At 58.3% G+C, this 6,091-nt stretch overlaps 1 long non-coding RNA gene across 1 annotated transcript; it reads right to left on the minus strand.

Annotated features, from left to right (window-relative positions):
- Positions 1-1,704: 1,704 nt before the first annotated feature.
- LOC139358337 (uncharacterized) lies at positions 1,705-5,773 on the minus strand. Its single transcript, XR_011613110.1, has 3 exons — positions 5,537-5,773; positions 5,036-5,075; positions 1,705-3,442 (listed from the first exon to the last, which is right to left on the minus strand). It is a non-coding gene; the product is annotated as an uncharacterized lncRNA (long non-coding RNA).
- Between the last annotated feature and the right edge of the window lie 318 nt (positions 5,774-6,091).

The raw sequence follows: 6,091 nt of genomic DNA on the forward strand, positions 1-6,091 counted from the left end.
TACCGAGGTGGGCAGAAGCCCAGGAGGCCGGGACGGGGCGCAGTTGGTCAGTGGGGATTCCAACGGCTGAGAGGGATCCTGGGATCCACCTCACTGGTGGTCACACGTGTCTGGGACCCTCCTCCGTGGCCCCGGGCCATGGCAGACCTTCTCTCTGGGCAAGTTGCTGTTTACTGTGCAGCCCTGACTCACTGGCGGAAATTTGGAGTGGGAAGTCTGGAACGGATCTAGAGAAGTCAGGAGGGGACGGCATAGCTGGAGGACAGTGGGGAGAGGAGCAGGCCCCCTGCAAGCCTGGGCAGGTGGCGGCTCTGCCCCAGCCCCTACAGGTTGGATCCCACGGCAGTCACTGTCTGGCATCCATGGCCAGCGTACCTGAGAGCTTGTCTGAGCCGCCCTTAGCCGTTTATAACACATCCCCCCCATCAATGATCTCCAGCTTAATTTAGCTTTTCCCACAGCCCCAGGAGGCAGGCTTTGCCACTGCACTTCGGAGATGCACCAACCTGACCCCCCATCCTCCCATAGGCCACGACCACCGGGCACTGCCTGCCAGGCTCTGCGCTGCCACTGTCAGCTGGAGAGAGAGCCGATGGCTCCTGGCACAGCCTGGAGGGTTAAAGGAGGCACGGTGTCTGGGGCTGGCCTAGTGGGCGTTCCATGTGTCATGCTTGTGTGTCTGAATTTCCTTCATTAAAGCATTTGTTTTTATTGAAGTGAAATTAACACAGCATAAAATTAACTATTTTAAAGCGTACGATTCAGTGGCATTTAGTTCATTCACAATGTTGTACAATCACTACTTCTATCTGGTTCCAAAACATTGTCACCATCCCCTAAAAGGAGGCCTATACCCAGGAGCAGTCAACTCCTTACTGTCCACTCCTCATCCCCCAAAACCACCGGTCTGCCCCCTCCCCTCCCCTCCACTCCCTTCTCCTCCCCTCCCCTCCCCTGCCCTCCCTCCCCTCCCCTCCCTTCCCCTGCCTTCCCGTCCCCTCCTGCCTTTCCATCCCCTCATCTCCCCTCCCTTCTCCTCCCCTCCCCTCATCTCCCCTCCCTTCTCCTCCCCTCCCCTCCCTTCCTCTCCCCTCCCTCCCCTCCCCTGCCCTCCCTCCCCTCACCTCCCTTCCCCTGCCCTCCCTCCCCTCACCTCCCTTCCCCTGCCTTCCTGTCCCCTCCCCTCCCCTCCCTTCTCCTCCCCTCCCCTCCCTTCTCTTCCCCTCCCCTCCCCTCCTCTCCCCTCCCCTCCCTTCCCCTCCCCTCCCTTCCCCTCCCCTCCCTTCCCTTCCCCTCCCCTCCCTTCTCCTCCCCTCACCTCCTCTTCCCTCCCCTCCCCTCCTTTCCCCTCCCCTCCCTTCCCTTCCCCTCCCCTCCCTTCTCCTCCCCTCACCTCCTCTTCCCTCCCCTCCCCTCCTTTCCCCTCCTCTCCCTTCCCTTCCCCTCCCCTCCCCTCCCTTCCCCTCCCCTCCCCTTCCCTCCCTTCCCCTCCCCTCCCCTCCCTTCCCCTCCCTTCCCCTCCCCTCCCCTCCCCTCCCCCTCCCTTCCCCTCCCTTCCCCTCCCCTCCCCTCCCCTCCCTTCCCCTCCCGTCCCCTCCCTTCCCCTCCCTTCCCCTCCCCTCTCCTCCTTTCCCATCCCTTCCCCTCTCCTCCCCTCTCGTCTCCTCTACTCTCCTCTCCTTTCCTTTCCTTTCCTGACAGCATCTCACTCTGTCACCCAGGCTGGAATACAGTGGTGCAATCTTGGCTCACTGCAGCCTCGACCTCCTGGGCTCCAGCGATCCTCCCACCTCAGCCTCTGGAGTAGCTGGGAGCACAGACACACGCCACCACGTGTGGCTAATTCTTTTGTATTTGTGGAGACGGATTTTGCCATGTTGCCCAGGCTATTCGCAAACTCCTGAGCTCAAGTGATCTGCTTGCCTTGGCTTTCCAAAGTGCTGTGATTACAGGCGTGAGCCACACGGCACCTGGCCTGCTTTCTGTCTCCAAGAATTTACTTGTTCTGGTTATTTTGTGTAAATGGAATCACACCGGATTGGCCTTTCATCTCTGGTGTCTTTCACTGAGCATGGTGTTTCCAGGGTTCATCCGCGTTGTGGCCTGTGTCAGTGCCTCGCTCCTTTTCATGGCTGAATCGAATTCCATTGCAGGGATGAGGATGGGCCACATTCTGTTTATCCTTCATCCGGGGAAGGGCCTCTGGATGTTTCCATCTCTTGGCGGCAGTGAATGGCGCTGCTGTGAACCTGTGTGTATGTGGAGCTGCCTGGGTGCCAGTTTTCAATTTTCCTGGGCAGGCATACTGTAACCCTAGGGGTGGCACACTGGGTGCTAGGCTGATTCTATGTCTAACTTTTTCAGGAACTGCCAAACTGTTTTTCTCAATCTCTCTCTTTTTGGTAACATGTCTCAAGTTCCAGCTACCGGCTGTTTTCCATACTTTATTTTATCCTCACGCTGACCCTATGATGTAGGCGCCAGTGTGGTTCTCATTTGAAAGACAAGGACACTGAAGCTCTCCAAGGTCAGGGCCTTGCTGGTGAGCATGGCAGCCAGAACCCCAGGCTCTGTTACTTCCATCCGGCTGCATTTTACACAGCCCTGGGGCCCCGGCCTCTTCCTGGAGTCCTTGTCCCCTTTGCTTCTGAAATGTTAGCTTCCGAGGGTAAGTTCCTCGGGAGCTGGTGAGCTTGTGTCCTATTTCTTTGCACCCCTCCCCACCCCCGACCACGCACACAGTAGGTGTTTCATAAATTACCAGGGCATGACTGTTAATGGACTCTACCAGATTCTGGCTGATCCCCGGACGTGGCCTTGGCCTGGATAGACTCAAATCTCTCAGCAGCCACCATGGGGGACCGGCGCCTGCTGTGGAGTTCGGTGAACTCTGGGTCAGCCCCAGTTTACTGAACCTCTTTCTGACTTAAAGGAAAATCGTGTGCTGCCAGGAGAGCCTGAATCTCTTACCTCTCTCCTGGAAAAATAGATCATGTTTTTTTCCTTCCTCCCGACCTCCCTCCCCCCACCGACCATAGCAAAGCAGATGTTAACTTTCCAATAAATGGGGGGAAAAAAACAGATGAGAGGCATTTAGCAAACGACAGCTCTATAGCTGAACGGGCCGGAGTTAGCACTCTGATTTCAACTGGGACTATAAAATTTTATGAGCTATTAAATTGTCCTAAACCTCCTTTACCATACAAACTCGAGTGTCTGAGATTACCCATTAAGAAAAAGTGGGTTACATCAGGAGAACTTTTACTACTTACACTCAATTGTGTTCAATCAATAAAACTTTTAACTTGCCGTGGTGCTCTGCGCAGAACACGGGCCCCGAGGTGGATGGGAGTCCTGGGCAGGCCCCTGAACTTGGCGGAGCTGGACAGCAGGGCTCTCTGATGGGGTGGTTCACCTTTGAACTTCTGGAAGGTTCTGGCTTCTGCTTGGAGTCCCATGATCATGACATGAATTGAGTAGGAGGTGCAGGCCCAGAGACCGGCACTGCCCACCCAGAATGCGGTAGGGAGCCCAGCAGTCAGACTGAGGCCCAAGTGAGCATGGGGACCTGAGCCCTCCTGAGAGGGATGGGGCCTGCAGGCCGGGGACCTGACAGAGGGTGGGTGTGTGCAGAAAAGTCTGGGTGGGTCATATGGTAAGGAGGATAGTGTTGTCACCATCAATGCACTGAGAACCCAGTCATGCACCGGCTTCTTAGGCCCCTTTCCTGTTTACAACAGGGCACCGAGGCCCAGAGAGGGCTCTGGCTATCCAGGGCACATGACTGATGAACCATGAACTGGACCCACCCCTGGGCACCAGCCTGGGGTGTTCCTGCCTCCCCATGTGAGGCGGGGGGTTGGTGATCCTAAGGCTGACTGGGGCCCAAGAAAATCTGATTCTGAGCTGGAAGGCCCAGGAGAAGCCCCTGGATGGCGGAACCCTCACCACGGGAATGAGTGAACTCGGGGTCCCTTAGGAGTGGGGGCCTTCTCTGAGGATGACCACCCAGCCAAAGGACTGTTACAGGGAAGCAGCCCTCCCTAGACAGCTGTCCTGAGCCCTTGCAGAACCACACCTGGAGAAGCCCATCCCCCTGCAGAACCACACCTGGAGAAGCATCTCTCCCTGCAGAACCACACCTGGAGAAGCCCCTCCCCCTGCAGAAACACACCTGGAGAAGCCCCTCCCCCTGCAGAACCACACCTGGAGAAGCCCCTCCCCCTGCAGAAACACACCTGGAGAAGCCCCTCCCCTGCAGAACAACACCTGGAGAAGCATCTCTCCCTGCAGAAACACACCTGGAGAAGCTTCTCCCCTGCAGAACCACACCTGGAGAAGCCCCTCCCCCTGCAGAACCACACCTGGAGAAGCCCCTCCCCCTGCAGAAACACACCTGGAGAAGCCCCTCCCCTGCAGAACAACACCTGGAGAAGCATCTCTCCCTGCAGAACAACACCTGGAGAAGCCCCTCCCCCTGCAGAAACACACCTGGAGAAGCCCCTCCCCCTGCAGAACCACACCTAGAGAAGCCCCTCCCCCTGCAGAACCACACCTGGAGAAGCATCTCTCCCTGCAGAACAACACCTGGAGAAGCCCCTCCCCCTGCAGAAACACACCTGGAGAAGCCCCTCCCCCTGCAGAACCACACCTGGAGAAGCCCCTCCCCCTGCAGAAACACACCTGGAGAAGCCCCTCCCCCTGCAGAACCACACCTGGAGAAGCACCTCCCCCTTTTGAAGAGGCCCAAGGAGGCTCAGGCCACAGCTAGTCTGTCTGACCGGATGCTCTGCCCCCAGGGGCTGTTTCCCTGTGCCGAGTCCACTGCCCACCGGAACCGGGTGATCCAGGCTAGCCAGTCAGAAGGGGTCTGAGGCAGGAGATGCTGCTCTGCTGGATGGTGGGAGGTGGGCAGGGGCAGAGCTTGGCTCTCCGTCAGAGCAAGGCAGATGGGCGCTCAACAGAGCAAACGCTGCAGCTCTGTGCTGTGGTCCTGGCCATGTCCTGTCATCTCCCCGAGTATCAGTTTCCTCACCTGTCAGATGGGGTGGTGACCCTTGTTTCATGGTGGGTTCCTGGAGATGAGATGAGATGAGAGAGGAATGGGCTTGGTTTTGCCCGTTGTTCGAGAGAAGAAAGTGTGGGAAGTGGGTGTTTAATGGTGGCCTGTCTGCATTGTGACCGAGGGGAGAAACTAGGGTGCCTGAGACCAGAACAGGATCATGAGCTTGGGGGGCTTCCTGAGGTCGGAGCTGCATTGGTGGGGGCAGGTTTAAGACCCGTCCTGCTCCCCAAGGGCCCACCAAGATGTGAGGAAGATGGAGGTCCCTGCTCATGGCAGGACCCTGTGGGAGGGCTGCCAGGCCCCAAGCCACCCAGGAGTCTTTCCCGCTTCCTAGGGTCAAGTGGATGACACCCCCGGGACCCTTCTGGGAACGAGAAATGGTCCAGCCCTGAGTCCGAAGCTCCATTCTGCCCCATGGCCCGGAGGAACCGGGCATTTCAGCTCCTGCTGTGGGGCCGTGGTCTCCCAAACCTTGGGAGCTCCAGGGTGGCTGGGAGGCAGGGGGCTGGGGAGTCGGTTCCACCGGGAGGCTTGGCCCCAGCATCGTCTGGAGGGCCGGTGGCGCACGAATTTGAAACCATTGTGACAGACTCGTTAGGCAATTCCCGCAGGGGAGACGTTGTCTGCTGGGAGCTGGGCGTTCACATCCACTGTTTGGATAAGCTCAGCCACGGCTCCCTGTCACTGTTTACGCGGCCCGCTCCCATCTCCTCCAGAGCCACTGGAGCGTGCCTGTCTCCTGGCTGCCCAACCCCCTGCCTATTGTGACATCCCTGGGTGGGAAGCTCCCAGACACCCTGGGGCCTCCTGGCTGGGAAAGGGCTGGGCTCAGAGGCCTCCTGGGGCAGCCCAGGTGGGATGGGGCTGGGTCAATTTGGATTTTGGGGTATGTGTCGTGGGAGGGTCAGCGTGCAGGGCTACACAGCCAGGCCTGCTGTCTGAGAGTACGCTCTGCCAGACGCCAATTAGCCTGGTATGCAGGACAGTGACCTCCCGCCTGCCTGGTGATAGACCCTTGGGATCCAC

The sequence above is a fragment of the Macaca nemestrina genome, chromosome 14 (genome assembly GCF_043159975.1).
Source record: "Macaca nemestrina isolate mMacNem1 chromosome 14, mMacNem.hap1, whole genome shotgun sequence".
NCBI classification, from domain to species: Eukaryota; Metazoa; Chordata; class Mammalia; order Primates; family Cercopithecidae; genus Macaca; species Macaca nemestrina.